Source organism: Silene latifolia, chromosome 3 (genome assembly GCF_048544455.1).
Source record: "Silene latifolia isolate original U9 population chromosome 3, ASM4854445v1, whole genome shotgun sequence".
Taxonomy (NCBI): domain Eukaryota; kingdom Viridiplantae; phylum Streptophyta; class Magnoliopsida; order Caryophyllales; family Caryophyllaceae; genus Silene; species Silene latifolia.
Genome location: NC_133528.1, coordinates 130,988,643 through 131,009,540, shown reverse-complemented (window position 1 = coordinate 131,009,540; position 20,898 = coordinate 130,988,643). Strand labels below are relative to the sequence as shown.

Sequence of the window (20,898 nt, the reverse complement as noted above, 5' to 3'; positions counted from 1 at the left end):
GTTACTTTGCTTGTAATAAGTTGATTCTAAAACACTTAGACAAACGATTAAACGCAACAAGTATATAAATTATAAGACACTTTGACATCATCAAAACATAAACATATAAGCTATATGGTTCAACATAAATTAATTTTTTTTTTTGTTAAAGATTAGGATAGGTACTACTCCTAAATTCGATTAGGTCTACACTAACTTTATTAAAAAAAATTGATCATAGGATTAATTAACTGGTACCTAAGATTGTGCAACTCATGATATATTTGCAATTAGTACTTTCCAAAGTATAGCTAAATAAATACCTTATTGTCTAGTATTGCCCGTGTGTTGCACGTATTCTAAATTGTTGGCTAAATATATAATGTGTGGACGTTTTAGTCTTTTTTGCGTAAAGGGGAGTGTAGAACATTTTATTGCTTTATAATTTGATTAACGAAAATTATTGATTGAACATATGGTTTTATAAGGTAAACTAATTGACATTTCGATAACACATTTTTTTTCCTTTAGATAGTAGTTTTAAGAGGTTTTATTGATAAAACAAAACAAAAAATGACAATTCATTTGTATTTTAATTAATTTAACATTGCATGTTTTACATACAATATGTACACAGTACACGTCTTTTCTCTTTGCATCTTTGTAACTAAAGTATGATAATGACTAATATATATGTGGTACACTGTACACCCCTGGACTTCTTAGATCCTTTCTTTTTGGACCTCTCTTCCCCACCTTAAACACGTGTTTGATATTCTCCATTATGGTCGATGGCTCTTGGAACGTTTATGACAATGAACTTAACTTACGCTCCTTCAAAAGTTTCTCATTAGGACTCTCTTGTTCTAAAGAGTGCTATTACCCTCACTATTAGACCTAGCAAAACTAACCCGAATGGCCCGGTCCAAAAAGACTCGCCCTAAACCCGAATTTAGGGCCCAAATATGACAAAAACCTAAATTGGCTCGCCCTATTTAACCCGACCCGAATGTTTATTATCGCAAACTGACCATTCTCTCCCAATAATTAACTTGAAAACATCATACCCTAAAATAACTTGAACGCAAAATGACCCGACTCGACCTAGTCTAGGCCGAATTCTGCCCAACCCAAACAACTCGAATCTGACTCGTTTTCCAGGTCTACTCACCTTACGCTTCTTTTTTTGGCAACCTTAAATGGTTGTGGTCTACTCGTACCAGCACCATATTTCTCTTTTCTTGTGACTTTGTTGGTGGGCTGTACTCCTACATAATCTTACCCCCTCCTCCGGGGGTTTGCCTATTTCACCTTCTTGCGACATGTGTCAGCATCACTTTAAGAGTACCATCCACATAATGTGAGACTTTCCCTCGTTTCACAATATGTAAGGTTCTTGTCGACTCTTGTTTACCTTCTACTTATTTAATTTGACTTTCAGCTTAGACTCTTTCAAAACCCCAATCACTCCAACTCGTCTTAATTTACTTTCATATTTTCTCCTTATTCATTTGGTGGCTTTGGTAACTTTGTGTTAGACCCATTTAACCCGCAGTGGCTTTATTACTCATTTTCATTGCTCTTTATGGTTTTTTTTTTCTAACACTCTTGAAACCCGCCCTTAGACACTTGTCAATCGAATTTATTAAGGCCCTCCTAATTCTACATGGCACAAGAATCATTGTAGCCGCCTCCTTTTGCGCTACTTCTCTTTTGGTGGGTATTGGTTAGGTTGATTGTGATCATTTAGGGCAGTGGTTAGAAAGAGGAACTTTCAAGTGTACTCCATGTACCTCTTTGGAGCGAATTACTTGTCATTCAGGTTGGTCCTCTTTCTTGTGCAATCGCATGGATTGTTTCATTATCAGCTCAGTATGTCTTTCTTGCTACTTCCTCCATTCCACTTTTATTGTACTCATTTTTGTAAAATTTATTCCAAATTAATTATTCCTTTCTAAATTTGGTATGCTAAAATGGTGGACTACCACTATTACCCATAAACTATAGGTCCTTCCATCTAAATGACATTGTGCCCCTTCTTCCCAAATAAAGGGGGTAGAGTAATAGTTTTATATTTATTTCTTAAACTTTCTCAAAATAGAAAGTAGGACACCAAAAGTGGAATGGAGGAAATATTATTCAACTAAATCATAATATTTTAAAAATGGTGGGATAAAATTCACTCATAAATAACATAGCATGAATTCTGGTATTGTTCTATGTTTTATAAATGGTGGGTGGATATAAGTAGACGTTATCTTAAAAATATTGTTGTTATTGTATTTGAGTAGATGTTAATAGTATATTCTAATAATAGTAATATTAATATTTGATTATTGGTATTGATGATAGACTGTTATATCGACCTATGCCTTAAACACTAAGGAATATAACTTTGTACATTTAACATGTATGCTTCTAGCATAGCTTGATATGGATCATAAAAATCTTAAGCAGATTGTCATACCTAGATAATTGTCATGAATGTAAGCTAACAGTGAAGTGATAGAATTAGTTAAACAAACGCTTTAGAAACTCAAAATTTAAACGTGTTGTCAATACTATTAATCATACAAATCCTCCCCATATATTATTGTCTTCCACAAAGAAATTCACTCGGAAAACACTATGTCAATATCACAAATACTCATGGAATATAAAGTACTAAACTGCCTCTCATCTATTATGAAATACGATTAGTCTCGCTATAGACGGATATATCCGTCAATAACTGTTAGAATACGTGTTTTGTGTGAATGATATGTGATGCCTTCTCATTAATCAACTTAATATATTTATACACGAGTCACTCGGGATTAGGGCCGAATTACATTAACTAATTAGCCGGCCCTAATACCCCCCCTCAAACTGGAGCATGAAGATCAAGAATGCCCAGTTTGCGGAGAAGAAACAAAAACTGAGAAGCAGCTAAAGCTTTAGTAAAAATGTCAGCTAACTGGTGTTGAGTGGAGACATGTATCGTCCTGACAAGGCCGGCATTGATGGCATCACGAATGAAATGACAGTCGATCTCGATATGTTTCGTCCGTTCATGGAAAACAGGATTTTGGGCGAGCTGAATGGCAGATTGACTGTCGGAAAAAATATCAATAGGACAAGAGAAAGAGATACCGAGACTTGTTACCCTGGACTCATTTGAGTTCGCATAGAATAGTGGCCATAGCACGATATTCGGCCTCTGCGGAGAAAAGAGAGACTGTGTGTTGTTGTTTCGTTTTCCGGGAGATAGGAGAGTTCCCAAGGAAAACGACCCACCAGGATACAGACTTACGCGTGGTCAAGCAACCACCCCAATCCGAGTCACACCAACCACTCACCTCGAGCTTGCTATCGGCCCGCAACAAGATACCCTGACCCGGACTGACTTTTAGATATCGAACAATGCGGAGAGCAGCCTCGGAATGTTTCTTGCGAGGTTTACTCGAAAATCGAGATAGAACATGCAAAGCATACGAAAGATCAGGCCGTGTGACAGCAAGATATACCAAGCGCCCAACAAGTCGACGATAAGATTCAATATCATCTAAGAAATCCCCTGTAACAGCTCCAAGACTATGATTTTGTTCAATAGGGGTTGCCACGGGCTTAGCACCCAACAAGCCGGCCTCGGAAATAATGTCAAGAGTATATTTCCATTGATTGAGGAAAATACCCTCCGAATTGCGGGCAACCTCAATCCCGAGAAAGTATTTCAACACTCCCAGATCTTTCATGTGAAAACACTTCACAAGGTAACTTTTAAAGACCAAAATAGCAGCTGAGTCATTTCCCGCGACGACAAGGTCATCCACGTAAACTAAAACATGAATACATACCTCATTACGAGTATAGTTGAATAGAGAATAGTCAGAATAAGACTGACTGAACCCATAATGGCGCAAAGCAGCAGCCAACTTAGCAAACCAACACCTAGGAGCCTGTTTAAGACCATAAAGAGATTTCTTTAGACGACATACCTTATCCTCACGGCCCTGACCGAATCCCGGAGGGAGCTTCATGTAAACCTCCTCATTTAGGTCACCGTGCAAGAAAGCATTGTGTACGTCCATTTGGTGTAGTTCCCAATTTTTAATAGCTGCAACTGCTAGAAAAGAACGGACTGTAACCATTTTAATGACAAGCGCGAAGGTCTCACCATAGTCGATGCCTTCTACCTGATGATTGCCAAAGATTACCAAACGAGCTTTGTATCGCTCAACTGTACCGTCGGAGTTGTATTTGATTTTGTAAACCCAACGGCAGCCGAGTGCTTTCTTACCATTCGGAAGATCAGAAAGTTCCCAAGTGTCATTATTCTCAAGGGCCGTAATCTCATCTTGCATAGCCTTACACCAATCCGGGTGAGAAAGTGCAGCTCGAAAGGTGGGTGGCTCAACACCCGTAGTAATAGCTGCAAGAAAAGCTCGGTGGTGCAAGGAAAAATTGTGACTAGAGAGGTAATTAGCTAGGGCATATGGAGTACCTGAGGAACGAGGTGAGTCGGGAGAGGAGTCAGAGTCAGAGGAGAGCTCGGCGGTGGTCCCAACAACGTAACCCCGAAGACGAGTAGAGGGAATTTTGTCCCTCTTACCAGGACCCAAATCAGCGGACGAATCAGAGGAAGAAGAGCCCGAACCAGTGGCCGCGGTTTCCGCACTTGTGTCAGCCTAGGCAACAGTGGAAGGACCCGTATCAACTGGAGTATCCATAGGCTCCAAAACACCCGGGTCACTGTCGGGTTGGTCAGGGGAAATGGGTATGTGGGGTTCATGGGTCTCGGCGTCAGAGGAAGGAGAAGATGTGGAAGGCTTTACATCGTCAAATATGCTTAAAGTGGTGACATTTTTGGGTCGTACCATGCAACTTGTTGCTTGTCTTATGCTTAAAATTGGTGGATATTTGGCCAGTCTATAGCTATAGACGGATAATCCTCGTTTATAATGAGAATTGTGTATGAAATATCTTATAACATTTTAGTTCATTTTCAACTTAAGATACATATGCATGTGATTTAATAAAATTAATCAACTTATATTAGGATAAAACTAAATTAAATTTTTTGTTCTTAAGATATCTACTTTTATTAGGATAATCTTATTAATATTTTTAGAAATCCACTACTGCCATGATACATTTAATAACATTTTAGTTCATTTTCAACTTAAGATAGAATGATAAGTTAAACTTATACTCCCTCTATACCACACCAATGGTAACATTGATTTTTTCACACTTGCCGAGACACGTTTTGCAACATGAATACCTTTAGTAACACATTATTAAAAATTGTAAAAATTTGATATTATTATAGCCTTCATGACAATAAATCAAACAAGATCTCACATGACTATATTTTGTCTTATAGGTTAAGACTAATATCGAATATTCTCTACGACCATGAATATTGCCAAAAAGTCAGTGTTACCATTGGTATAGTAATATGGAGGGAGTAATTACTTATAAATTTATACTCACTAAATTCTATATATATGTGTAATTTAATAAAATTAATCTACTTATATTAGGATATAAAATTAAATAAAATTTGTTTTATTTTTAAGAAATCTACTCTTATTAGGATAATTTTATCAATAATTTTACCAATTTTTATTTAGAAATCTACTCTAGTTAGGATAATTTATTAAATTTTTCTTTGAATTATAGGATTTTTAAAAAAAGTTGGACTCTTTAATAGCGCTCGAAAAGTTTCTGCTTTATATATATGTACTAGTTGGAAAGCCCGTGCAATGCACGGGGCTCCAATTAGGATTATCTTTAACAATGTGCATGTTGAATGTTCCAAGAATTTGTTGAACAACATATTGTAAACGTTGGTTTACATTGCCATGTTTGGTAGCAGAAGTCAACTAAACTAAATATAAAAAAAAAGTCCAAATATGTTAAAAATTGGAACGCATAAAACTTCTGGTTGATTTAGTTGATTACTCCTGAATCTTCAGTCCCTGTAACGTAAAAGATAATCTCTTTGGTATTAATTATATCAGTTGTATAACATTGAAATAGACAGTTGTATTATTCAATTATGTAGTTATCTATTTTTATTGTTGTAGTCTGTAGGTACCATCAGTTTTTAGTTAACATAAAACGGTATTGCCAAATGTGTTTTAATTCTACCAAAATAAACATGTGATAATTGAAGCTAACCTTTATGTGTTTCGCAAATTAGATTAACCTACAATATCTACCCATATATTCAACTCTGTAAGCATAATACGGTGTAAAAGCTGAATGAGGGTACGCAAAACAATAGGTATCTCGATCATATATGTAGCATGTTTGTTGAATTTGTTATATCTTTAACCAATAGAATTTGTTTTCATAATTTACAACTAAGACTGATTATTTCCTATGAACTTCATGTAAACAATATCTTTCGTGTGGCATTGGTATACTTGTTCCCTATCAACAATGTAGAGCATTCATCCCTTGGTGATGTTGTTTCTTTATGTTGTTACTTAAAGCTAACCATGACTAAAATCTGAGTTCATATAATAAATTTTAATATGATTAAGTGACTGCCCCTTGCCTCTATTTATCGTCATGGCGTAGCATGACCTCAATGGATATTGTCTCCGGTTAAACACGAAATATATTTTTGTATCTGAGAACCCATCACTATCCCCGTGTACATCTATGAAGATATGAGTCATTAAAGTTGCATGTCTATTATATAGATGTATCTTTATATCTTAGAGAATAACTAACTACTCCAATAACTAAATACTCCATCTGTCTCAATAGTTATCTATTTCAATTTTTTGGTGTATCATTGAATAGTTATCTATTTCCATTTTTGGCAACCTTTTGTGGCTCATGTGCATCTGGTCCAAATTCACTCATATTTATTTCCTTAATCTTTGTGCCAAAAGTAATAGATAACTATTGATCGGGCGGAGGAAATATATACATAAAGACCAAGGTACAAAGAGAGAGGAATTGATTTTATATTTTTAAAAGATAAAGTAGAGAGTAAAAACATACCTAAAACAGAAACGTAAACTATTGACTGAAACACTCAAAAAGGGATAGTGTAAACTATTGACCAGGGAGGGAGTAAATGTTTAATTTTTTAGAGTCTAGGATAGATAGTAGGTATTACTTGTAAATCCGATTAGATCTATATTAGTTTTATTAAAAAAATTGATTATAGGATTAGTTAACAGTCAATATGATTTATATTAACTTCATTGGGTATGTACTTTATTGTGAAATTTTCAAGAGCAAATTTCGTCTTGCCGAGTCCAACTCAAATACCTAGTCAAAGTCGCGCATAATGAAAGTAAAAAATGACTCATTTAAAAGCAAGGATGTCATATGGAGAAGGGGCATGAACGATGGTTGAAACCATAACTGCCTCAAGAGTTATGAAGATGTAAATATTAGCTTTATGTATGTCTTAACGCCCATAGTTGACACGATGTACAATTTAATACAGGCCTAATAAATCGCCATTTACATTCACTGCAACCAAAACAAATGCACTGATATAATTGAACACTTTTAATAGAGTTTGCTTTTTAATAAAAGTGATTTTCTTGTTGTAGTGCTAACTATTCTTATATTTACGATAAATAACATTTATTCTGACCAATTGCTTATTTATTATATACATCACAATTATGGAGTATATACATATGTTCCTCTGTATTAATCTACTAATAATATTTACCACCATCATTATACAGCTCTGTTTGGCTATATGCCCATTTTTTTTACAAAATATACAATGTCTAATTGGTTTTGATTTTGACTTTGCTTTTATAAGCGTTTTTTTGTCAAAAAATTACTAAACATTTCTCTCGTTTCCAATAAACTAAAGTATTTTGTATTTAAACATTTTTCCCCTACTATCTTAATTATTTACCAAAATTTTGTTATACCCTGCCAAATGCTGATTTTTCTTTCTGTGACTTGCTGAATATATTATTTTTGGTTACAAATTTTAGGTTGGCCAAAATTATCGAATCGTATCAATTCTTTTAAACATTAGAACTCACTCTGGTTCTCCTCTTCTATTATATACACCGTACTTTATAGTTTATCTTTCGAAATTTTAAGCGAATTGTGCATTTGGTATACTATTTCAATGCACTAATATAATTACCTTATTGGTATACATCAATAATGTAATAAAAGATTATTTATAGAATTAGGAGTCAAATTTGTATTATAGTCCATTTAAACTAAATTATATACGTAGTAGTAATAAGTCCTGACTTAGTAGTAGGATCAGATCAACGTCTAACATGGTTAGGGCACTTCAAAATCATATCTCTACTCAAAACTCATATACGGGGTATTTATTTATAGTTTTATACTCTCATTTATGTTTAAGTAGTTTGCAGATATTGGATTTGCTAACATAACTTGAAAATGGTTGGCAAAAGTGGGATGTTATGCACATAAATGTCACTACAGTCTCATACGGAGCATTAAATAATCCACTCATTCTATTTTTATTGACCTTTTTTCTCCAAAATTTATCCCAAATCAACCATCCTCTGATAATGATAAAATCGATGGATTATTACTATTACCCCTAATCTTATACTATTATTCATTCTATTAAGATGGCATTCTCCCCCTTCTTCTTAATTAAGGGATAGAGTAGTAATATCACCAATATTTCTTAAATTTTTCAAAATGAAAATAAAACAATAAAAATGGAATGAATAACTATTATCTACACTAAGTATACTCTAATTTTTTATTGCTTAGATAAGGTAACTATTTGATTTTCTTTGGGCGTTCTAGTGAAAATTAATTTTGAAGCTCAAGCCATCATATTATAGTAGTTCAAGACTAGATAAAAATTTGTGTCACCGTACGATTACTTACGGAATATTTAAGATTGAAAAAGTACGTCTTGTTTAAGATGGAATATCCGTCTTAAATCTTAAAACGGGTCAAAGACTACCACATAGTGGTAATAAAGACAAAAAATTTGACATTTATAGGCAATTTGTCATGTGATTTGGTATATATTTGACCCGTTTTAAGCTTAAAATGGATAGTGTCCATCTTAATTGAGAATTTGTGATATTTTTTAAATGAACTAAACTTTAGTATGTAATTATTAACATGAATCTTGCACCTATAACCTAGATATACGAAATTATTTCAAGCTAATACTCATTTTTGTAGACTCTAAATAAGAACAATTGTCGGCATACATTATTACTCATTTACACGCTTGTTTCATCAATATATATTTGGTACTTTGAAGGAACAATTGCATTTTATAGTACTCCGTATATGATAATGATAATGTGGGTCCTATTGATACAACAACTAGTTATTGCTTTACTACTCGGAAAACATTATGACAATATCACAAATACTCGTGGAATATAAAGTACTAAACTGCCTCCTATAACACTTTAGTTCATTTATTTTCTACTTATATTAAGATAAAATTAAATAAAATTTGCTTTGTTCTTAAGAAATTTACTTTTATAAGGATAATTTTGTTTTTGTTCTTTTTATAAATCTACTTTTATTAGGATACTTGAATGACATTTTATTTCATTTTCAACTTAAGATAAAATGAGAAGTTGTTACTCACAATTACATATAAATTTATAATCACTAAAATCTACATATATGTATGTGATTTAATAAATTCAATCTACTTATATTAGGATATAAAATTAAATAAAATTTGATTTTTTTAAGAAATCTAGTCTTATTAGGATAATTTTATAAATTTAATATTCTTTTTTAGGAATCTACTCTTATTAGGATAATTTATAAAAAATTTCTTTAAATTATAGGATTTCTTAAAAAGTTGGACTCTCTAATATCGCTTAAAAAGTTTCTGCTTTATATATATGTACTAGTTCGAAAGCCCGTGCGATGCACGGGGCTCCAATCAGGATTATCTTTAACAATGTGCATGTTGACTGTTCGAAGAATTTGTTGAACAACATATTGTAAACGTTGGTTTACATTGTCATGTTTGGTAGCGGAAGTCAACTAAACTAAATATAAAAAAAAGTCCAAATATGTTAAAAATTGGAACGCACAAAACTTCTGGTTGATTTAGTTGATTACTGCTGGATCTTCAGTCCCTGTAATGTAAAAGTTACTCTCTTTGGTATTAATTATATCAGTTGTATAATATCCAAAGAGACAGTTGTATTATTCAATTATGTAGTTACCTAAATTTATTGTTGTAGGCACCATCAGGTTTTAGTTAACATAAAACGGTATTGCCAAATGTGGTTTAATTCTACCAAAATAAACATGTGATAATTGAAGCTAACCTTTATGTGCTTCGCAAATTAGATTAACCTACAATATCTACCCATATATTTGACTATGTAAGCATAAGACGGTGTAAAAGCTGAAGGAGGGTACGCAAAACAACAGGTATCTCGATCATATATGTAACATGTTTGGAGAATTTGTTATATTCATTAACCAATAGAATTTGTTTTCATAATTTACATTTAAGACTGATTATTTCCTATGAACTTCATGTAAACAATATCTTTCGTGTGGCATTGGTATACTTGTTCCCTATCATCAATGTAGATCATTCATCCCTTGGTGGTGTTGTTTTTTTACGTTGTTACTTAAAACTAACCATGACTAAAATCTGAGTTCATATAAATTTTAACATGATTAAGTGACTACCCCTTGCCTCTATTTATCGTCTTGGCGTAGCATGACCTCAATGGATATCGTCTCCGGTTAAACACGAAATATATTTTTGTATCTGAGAACCCATCATTATCCCTGTGTACATCTATGAAGATAAGAGTCATTAAAGTTGCATGTCTATTATATAGATGTATCTTTATATCTTAGAGAATAACTAACTACTCCAATAATTAAATACTCCATCTGTCTCAATAAAATGTTTACATATGCTCCATATACTCTCTCTGTCCCGGTCAATAGTTATCTATTTTCATTTTTGGGTGTATCATTAAATAGTTATCTATTTGCATTTTTGGCAACCTTTTGTGGCTCATGTGCATGTGGTCCAAATTCACTCATATTTATTTCCTTAATCTTTATGCCAAAAGTAAGAGATAACTATTGATCGGGACGAAGGAAATATATACATAAAGACCAAGGTACAAAGAGAAGGGAATTGATTTTATATTTTTAAAAGATAAAGCAGAGAGTATAAAACATACCCAAAACATAAACGTAAACTATTGACTGAAACACTTAAAAAGGGATAGTGTAAACTATTGACCAGGGAGGGAGTAAATGTTTAATTTTTTAGAGTTTAGGATAGATAGTAGGTATTACTTGTAAATCCGATTAGATCTATATTAGTTTTATTAAAAAAATTGATTATAGGATTAGTTAACTGGCAATATGATTTATATTAACTTCATTGTGTATGCACTTCATTGTGAAATTTTCAAGAGCAAATTTCGTCTTGCCAAGTCCAACTCAAATACCTAGTCAAAGTCGCGCATAATGAAAGTAAAAAATGACTCATTTAAAAGCAATGATGTCATATGGAGAAGGGGCATGAACGATGGTGGAAACCATAACTGTCTCAAGAGTTATGAAGATGTAAATATTGGCTTTATATATGTCTTAACGCCCATAGTTGACACGATGTACAATTTAATACCGGCCTAATAAATCGTCATTTACCTTCACTCTAACCAAAACAAATGCACTGATATAATTGAACACTTTTAATAGACTTTGCTTTCTAATAAAAGTGATTTTCTTATTGTAGTGCTAACTATTCTTATATTTACGATAAATGTTAACATTTATTATGGACCAGTAGTCTTAACATAAAACAACGTAGAGTAGTCAAATAACACTACTACAGATACAGGCTATAACAACGGTCAAAAACCGTTGTTATATAAAAAAGCGGACGTTGTTAAAGCGTCCGTTGTAAAAGGTTTTAACAACGGTTGGTTTTCTTAAGGAAACCGTTGTTAAAAATATTAACAACGGTTTTAAGTATAAAAACCCGTTGTGGAAAGTGTGACTCAATTTTGGGGGGAAAGTTATAACAACGGGTTGTAATATACAAAACCGTTGTTATAACTAAAGACAACGGGTTTTTTATACATAACCGTTGTTGTTTGTTCTTAAAAAATAAAAATAAAATTAAATTAAATATTACTAGATGCATGCATAATTACGGCCCGTTAGAATTCCGATGCATGCATTATTACTGACATCACTGTGCATATGAACGGACAATATGGAATGAGAAGGGTTAGTAATAAGATTTGAATCAGCATTGAGAGATATGAGGATGATTATGGCACAACTTCCTAACATATATATTAATTAAAAAACAACTCAACCCACACATTGCTTAGTATAAATACATTGCATTATCTCAACTAACATTTCCATTATCTCAATATATACACATCTCCAAACCCTAACTGCTAAAACAAACTCCAAATAAATAACTCTACTTAATCTTTCAAAACAAACTCCAAACTCCAACAAAATGAATGATTTCATCCTTAAGACTCTTACTATGATCGAGAACAACAACAGCTTCATCCGCCGGTTCCTCCATATTGAGGAAAGTTTCAGAGCTACCTTGCGGATGCTCGGTCCGCATCAAGCACGCCAAAGAAGATGGCTTGACGGAGCGGCGAGCGATTGCGGCTATATGACGATATAGCAATCACGAACGGAACCTCCAAATAGCCAAGGAGGAGAGGACGGATACGATAGAGCAGAATAAGATCCTCTATGAAAATATAAGAATTGCATTTTTATATATGTAATTTTTTTTTAATTTATGTATTTATAAATATATATATATATATATTAATTATGTTTATCTTGCTTCTTCATCTTGCTGCTTCATTGTTTTACTAACTAATTATGCAAACAATACTTAAACAAATACCATAATGGTCGATAAAAACACATACATGCAAAAGAAATAAATAGAAAAAGAAAATAATGACGATGAAACTAACAAAGGATTTTGGCGAGATTTACCTGATAAATACAGAACGTAAGAGACGATGAAATCAACAGTGACGGCGAGAAGATAAAGCGACGATGAGAAAGAGAGAAAGAGAGAAAGAGAAAGTGTGTGTTTTGTGTTTGTTTGTCTGCTGTGTTTGTGTTTGTGTTTGTGTATTAAGGGTTGTGTTTTGTGGCTGCAGCAGACTTGTGTTTGTGTGGTTTATAGTATGGAAGGTATTGACAACGGTTATTAAAAAACAACCGTTGTGAAATATGTTTTAACAACGGTTGTAAAAAACACCCGTTGTCAAATATGTTTTAACAACGGGTTACAAAAGTAACCGTTGTGATTACTTTTCACTAACTTTGCGTCAATTTTGCGCCAAATTATTAACAACGGTTGTGCATGTGTGACCCGTTGTTAAAACTAATAACAACGGTTTTTATAACCATACCCGTTGTAATTAAGTTTAGTAAAATTCGCGCCATACATTCTACAACGTCTATTGTGATTTTCGTGAATAATCGTTGTTAAAGGGGCGTTGTAGTTGCCTGGATTTGTAGTAGTGTAAGCGTTTTAGAAACTCAAAATTCAAAGGTGTTTTCAATATTGTTAATCATACAAATCCTCTCCATATATTATTTTCTCCTACAAAAGAAATCTAGTGGAAAAACACTATGCCAATATCACAAATACTCGTGGAATATAAAGTACTAAACTGCCTCCTCTAACACTTTAGTTCATTTTCAACTTAAGATAGAAAAAGAAGTTAAAGTTACCATTACTTATAACTTTATACTCACTAAACTCTATATATATGCGTGCGATTTAAAAATTTAATCTACTTATATAAGGATAAAATTAAATGAAATTTATTTTCTACTTATATTAGGATAAAATTAAATAAAATTTGCTTTGTTCATAAGAAATTTACTTTTATAAGGATAATTTTTTTTTTTTTGTTTTTTTTTATAAATCTACTTTTATTAGGATACATTGAATGACATTTTAGTTCATTTTCAACTTAAGATAAAATGATAAGTTGTTACTCACAATTACATATAAATTTATAATCACTAAAATCTACATATATGTGTGTGATTTAATAAATTCAATCTACTTATATTAGGATATAAAATTAAATAAAATTTATTTTTTAAAGAAATCTAGTTTTATTAGGATAATTTTATAAATTTAATATTTTTTTTAGAAATCTACTCTTATTAGAATAATTTATTAAAAAGGTTTTACTAATGGTTGTCTTCTGAATGCAGTAATAGAGCGTTAATGAGTCGTTATATGTACGATTTAGAGATCCCTATCTAATGATCGAGACTAAGTGGTTTTACCTTCAAAGAAAAATAATATGTATCCAATAGTGGTTTTTTTAAGAAGAGACATGTACTTCTTGGTATGTTATATCTTTCACATTGAAAAATAATGTAGGCATGATAAACATACTACGTCTAAATAATTAAATTATGTATCTCACATCGAAAGAATAGTATACGGTAGGGTGATTCTATAAATATAAATAGGAGACATCCTTGAAACTTAGGTATTAACCCAAAATTTTTTACTTTTTAACATGTTATATCTCCCACATTGAAAAATAATGTAGGTGTGATGAATATATTATGTATAAATAATAGAACTGTCCCATATATATACATTTTCTATATAAAGTGATGTTATAAAGTACTAAACTGTCTCCTATAACACTTTAGTTCATTTTCAACTTAAGATAGAAAAAGAAGTTAAAGTTACCATTACTTATAACTTTATACTCACTAAACTCTATATATATGCGTGCGGTTTAATAAATTTAATCTACTTATATAAGGATAAAATTAAATGAAATTTTTTTTCTACTTATATTAGGATAAAATTAAATAAAATTTGCTTTGTTCTTAAGAAATTTACTTTTATAAGGATAATTTTTTTTGTTTTTTTTTTTATAAATCTACTTTTATTAGGATACATTGAATGACATTTTAGTTCATTTTCAACTTAAGATAAAATGATAAGTTGTTACTCACAATTACATATAAATTTATAATCACTAAAATCTACATATATGTGTGTGATTTAATAAATTCAATCTACTTATATTAGGATATAAAATTAAATAAAATTTGTTTTTTTTTAAGAAATCTAGTCTTATTAGGATAATTTTATAAGTTTAATATTTTTTTTAGAAATCTACTCTTATTAGAATAATTTATTAAAAAGGTTTTACTAATGGTTGTCTTCTGAATGCAGTAATAGAGCGTTAATAAGTTGTTATATGTACGATTTAGAGATCCCTATCTAATGATCGAGACTAACTGGTTTTACCTTCAAAGAAAAATAATATGTATCCAATAGTGGTTTTTTTAAGAAGAGACATGTACTTCTTGGTATGTTATATCTTTCACATTGAAAAATAATGTAGGCATGATGAACATACTACGTCTAAATAATTAAATTATGTATCTCACATCGAAAGAATAGTATACGGTAGGGTGATTCTATAAATATAAATAGGAGGCATCCTTGAAACTTAGGTATTAACCCAAAAATTTTTACTTTTTAACATGTTATATCTCCCACATTGAAAAATAATGTAGGTGTGATGAATATATTATGTATAAATAATAGAACTGTCCCATATATATACATTTTCTATATAAAGTGATGTTATAAAGTACTAAACTGCCTCCTATAACACTTTAGTTCATTTTCAACTTAAGACAAAAAAAGAAGTTAAAGTTACCATTACTTATAACTTTATACTCACTAAACTCTATATATATGCGTGCGATTTAATAAATTTAATCTACTTATATAAGGATAAAATTAAATAAAATTTGTTTATTAAATAAAATTTGTTTTCTACTTATATTAGGATAAAACTAAATAAAATTTGCTTTGTTCTTAAGAAATTTACTTTTATAAGGATAATTTTTTTTTGTTTTTTTTTATAAATCTACTTTTATTAGGATACATTGAATGACATTTTAGTTCATTTTCAACTTAAGATAAAATGATAAGTTGTTACTCACAATTACATATAAATTTATAATCACTAAAATCTACATATATGTGTGTGATTTAATAAATTCAATCTACTTATATTAGGATATAAAATTAAATAAAATTTGTTTTTTTTTAAGAAATCTAGTCTTATTAGGATAATTTTATAAATTTAATATTTTTTTAGAAATCTACTCTTATTAGAATAATTTATTAAATTTTTCTTTAAATTATAGGATTTCTAAAAAAATTGGACTTTCTAATATCGCTGGAAAAGTTTCTGCTTTAAATATATGTACTAGTTTGAAAGCCCGTGCGATGCACGAGCCTTCCATTAGGATTATCTGTAAAAAAATATATTCTTAAGTTGATAAAAAAAAAGTCCTACTATGTTGTCATCGATGAAAAAAAATCGTGATTGGTATAGATGATAACCGATGAATTATTAATGCTTTTAGCATAAAAGTTTTGTCATCGATTAGTATGACATCAAGTGACATAGTTAATTAGTTATAGTATGTCACTCGCTTTTTCATTATTACAGACACAACCGGTTTTTAATTAAATACAAAAGGCTTTCTCTATAAACATGGTGGAGCTGATCGCCAATATGAACCCTTAATAACGGAGACATATCTTTATGAGTTTTGCAAATTATTTTACAACTACATAAAACTGAATGATGTTACAAAAAATAGCAGTTATCATAATATATATATTTAGTGCGTTGAGAGAAAATATTAGATCTCTTACAACATAATTTTACCTTGACTATTTACGATTAAGAGTATCTGCTCCTTATAAACATCTCGCAATATCTTGGATTCTATTACATAGAATGCACGGGCACCTAGTAGTATTATCTGTGACAATATCAGTTAGTAATTTATGTCATTTTTTAAAATAGTTGGGTTACCAAGTTAGTATAATAATGTCAGTTAGTAGTATATATTTTATGGCACCGCTAAAAACGTTATTTGACGTTACCATGGTTTGGTAATAGAAAACTATTAAATTTAACAAAAAGTCAAATTATGCTACAAATGGAAGCAAACAAAATCTCGGGGGTTGATTTAGATGAGGACAGATTAATCATCAGTTCCTATAGCAAAAAAGAAATGAAAGCGATGTGGCATTTGGTATTTAACTATATCAGTTGTATACTAACATTTAGAGATATAGTTGGATTATAGAGTTACCGTTCTTATTGTCTTAGCACCATCTATTTTTTTAACGAAATAGTCTTTGACTACTTATCCTTAAAATCTCCATGCAAAATATATAATACGACATCTTAATTTGGTAAATTATGAAAACTTCTTTGTAAACAATGTCCTTCTTGTGGACTTGATACAATTGGTCTCTATCATCGATGTAAAATCTTAATCTCTCGGATGACGTTGTTCTTGAATCTACATAAAGCTGGCCATTAATAAAAATTGGTTTCGACAGGGTAAATTTCAACATGATTTAGTAACTGTCCCAGCTCTTGTTTATTGTTATGGCGCAACATTAGAGTCGGCAAACAATGACACGACTCACGACAAGAATCCGACAGGAAATTAACGGGTTTGGGTTGACATTTAACGACCCCTTTATGTAAGTGGGTCGACACGAACACGACACGAGATTTAATTGGGTTAGGTTTGGGTTGAGCACTCTACACACGAACCCGGCACAAATAACTTATTTACTAAATTAATCCCTAATTTTCTTGATCCTCACATAAATATACTTACACTTTCCAAATATGACATAACACGAAAACACGACACGAAATTCACGGGTTAGGGTTGAGCTTTGATGACCTATTAATGTAACTGGATCGACACGAACACGACACGAGATTTAATTAGGCCGGGTTTGGGTTGAAGAGTTCGTGACCCGTTTAAATGTGACACCTGAACCCAACACAAGCTGATCTATTTGTCACGTCTACGTAGCATGACCTCAACGTATATATTGTCTCTACTTAAGAACGAAAAGAATCTTTGTATCTGAGGAAGTCATCACTATCCTCGGGTTCAATACCGTTTGCGACTTTGGAACCCGTAAGTATCTTCCCTTCTACTATGAATTTTCTAGGGCGATTGATAATAAGACAGGTCCCGTTAGGTAATCCTCTTACGGAGTTAATGTTCCTCTACAATTACGTAACCGGCATACCACATTTGGTAGAGCATATTATTATGATGAGTTATATTAAAAAAATTCACGATGTATACACTCTCCCCTTCTTAAACTCTTCCACTTGGCTTCTTAGAGGTCAAACTTTTACAACTTTGACCATTAATATGTCGAAATCATGATCAAACTTCCGCATTAACAATTGTGTAAAAGCAATACGGAAGATCATTGCGAAGAAGATGAAATGCATTTAGTGTGAAATTCCTAAAAGATAATGAATCTTACTCCCAAAGTCTACACGAACTAAAATACCCGACAAAATCTCGCATAATGAAAATAAAGCGATGCCTAAAAGTAAGGATGCCAAATGGGGGATATGACATGACAAATGTAGGCCTTCTCATATCCGTATTTAATAGAAAAATTACATGCCCCTACTTGTCGCAAGTAAAAATTTTCGAAAACATAACCGCTTCAACTTTGTCTATTCTATAACTTTCTCAATAATTATGATATTATTTTACCCTTATATAACACCCATGGTTGGCACGATTTAAAATTCAATTTGAGTCCAACACTTTATTTATATTCGCTATATCCAAGGCAAATTCGATATAGTTGGACACTTGTGATAGATTTTCCTTTTTGATCAAATTAATTTACTTTTTTCTTATTGTAGACCTAACAATAATTTGTATTCTTATGTAGAAAGCTAACATTTATTTTGAGCCAATTACTTATTTATTCCGTTCCTCATGATTTTGGAGTATATATGTACCTTGTGTTACAATGCCTAATTGTTAATATTCATTTTGAACCAATAGCTATAATGGAGATTATAAAATTAAAAATGGAACTTAAGATCAACTACTAACAACAGGGTTAAAAATAAGTAAATATTGGCAAAAAAACATCAACAAGTAATTAATTAGATATGAGAAAGGTCGGGAGATTATGAAAAATCTCATATTTAGGTTTTATTTCAAAGAAATTAGTTACCTGTTTTTTTTATTCATTCAATTTATAATATGAAATATATAGAACTTATTATGTTCTTTTATATCATTTTACTAAAAAACAGCTACATTTCGGTTAGTTTGCCAAATATTTTTGGCTTAACCAATTAAATTATCAGCTCTTAATTTTTAGTTACCTTTTAATCTACATTTTTAGGTTTCAGTTAACTTTTCAGTTAGTATGACAAATGAAATTTAAGATATGGTAGAGTTAATTATATTTTACTCCCTTTTGAAATCCACATTCTAAAAATTGCCCCCTTTTGAATTTTTTTGCTAAAATTACTCCCTTATGTTGCATTTTTCCTAAAATTGCTTCAAAATTCAATTTAAGTGACTTATTTTGTCTGTTTTTGAACTCTCCCTCCATTTGTTTACATAGTCATACCTTTCAAAGTACATATTGGCTAAAGCTTAAAGGGAATAAGTTCAAAAAACAGACGAAATAGGTCACTTAAATTGGAGTTTTGAAATAATTTTAAGAAAAAATGCAACTTGGAAGTAATTTTAGTAAAATATTTTAAAAGGGAGTAGTTTTTAAAATGTAAATGTCAAAAGGGAGTAAAATCTAATTAACTCGATATAGTATATGAATAATGTTTATATTATAATTAGTATACCATATCATTAGTTACATTGTGTATTTTGAGTATCACCTACTTATATTAGAATAATCTAATTAAAATAAATTTAATCTACTAATTATATTAGGATGTGACTTTATTAAAATATTAGGAAATCTACTTTTATTAGGATAATTTTATTAAATTTGTTTCGAATTCTACTCTTGTTAGAAATTCTAAAAAAGTTGGACTCTCTAATATTGCTTGAAAAGTTTCTGCTTTATATATATGTATTGAAAAAGCTGGACTCTCTAATATTGCTTGAAAAGTTTCTGCTTTATATATATGTATTGATTGATTGATTGATTGATTGATTATGTTTATATTATAATTAATATATCATATAATTAGTTACATTGTGTATTTTGAGTTCAACCTACTTATATTAGAATAATGTTATTAAATTAAATTTAATCTACTTAAATTAACATTATTAAAATATTAAGAAATCTACTTTTATTAGGATAATTTTATTAAATTTGTTTCGAAATCTACTTTTGTTAGAAAATCTAAAAAAGTTGGATTATCTGATATCGCTCGAAAAGTTTCTACTTTATATATATGTAATGATGACTGATTGATTAATGATTGATTGATTTATTCGTGTTAAAGGGAAATTTTTTGAATATCGTTTACTTTTCTCATCCGCAAAAATGGTATAGGTCAATCTAATTTCCTTACCTTATTCAAAAATAAAAAAAAAAAAAAAACTAAATCCAAATCCAAGTACTTTTGGGTCTTCAAAAGTTTGGGAGTATCTCATTCACTACCTTGGGCCTTCATACCTAACGTTTTTACAAATAAAAACCCTAGTTCTTTAAACTTTCGCCCCAGTTATTACGAAATCAAATTGAAACCGAAAATAAAAGCGAAACCCGAAACCCAAAACCCAAAACCGAAGCCGACATAGCTTAGGTCGGTCATTGGTGATTAAATAGATACGGAGTACCGAGTACATTATCGGGTGGTAAAAAAAAGGGTTTGAAATCCTAAATTAGGTTTACGCCCTTCGCTCCTTACTCGCTTCCCGGCGTTCTCTCTTCCCTCTCATCTCCCCTTTTCTTCGATTCTTCAAGGTTCGCTCTTGTTTTTCCTCCATTGATTCACTTTATTTACTGCTCTACTGTATAATTTTCAGTTTGTTATCTTTATTATTTGATTGATTTTGTTTATTCGATTTAGTTCGTAA

At 31.2% G+C, this 20,898-nt stretch overlaps 1 protein-coding gene across 2 annotated transcripts in view; it reads left to right on the top strand.

The window, feature by feature from the left end:
- The window catches only part of LOC141648047 (putative splicing factor 3A subunit 1), a 76,896-nt gene that overhangs the window by 52,274 nt on the left and 3,724 nt on the right, over positions 1 to 20,898 (top strand). The window contains exon 1 of one of the 2 annotated variants that reach the window (XM_074456487.1): positions 20,646 to 20,785. The exons of the other annotated variant lie outside the window; for it this stretch is intronic. The gene's annotated coding sequence lies outside the window, so the exon portion shown is untranslated. Of the gene's footprint in view, positions 1 to 20,645; positions 20,786 to 20,898 lie in introns of those variants that run through there. 2 annotated transcript variants of the gene reach the window in all.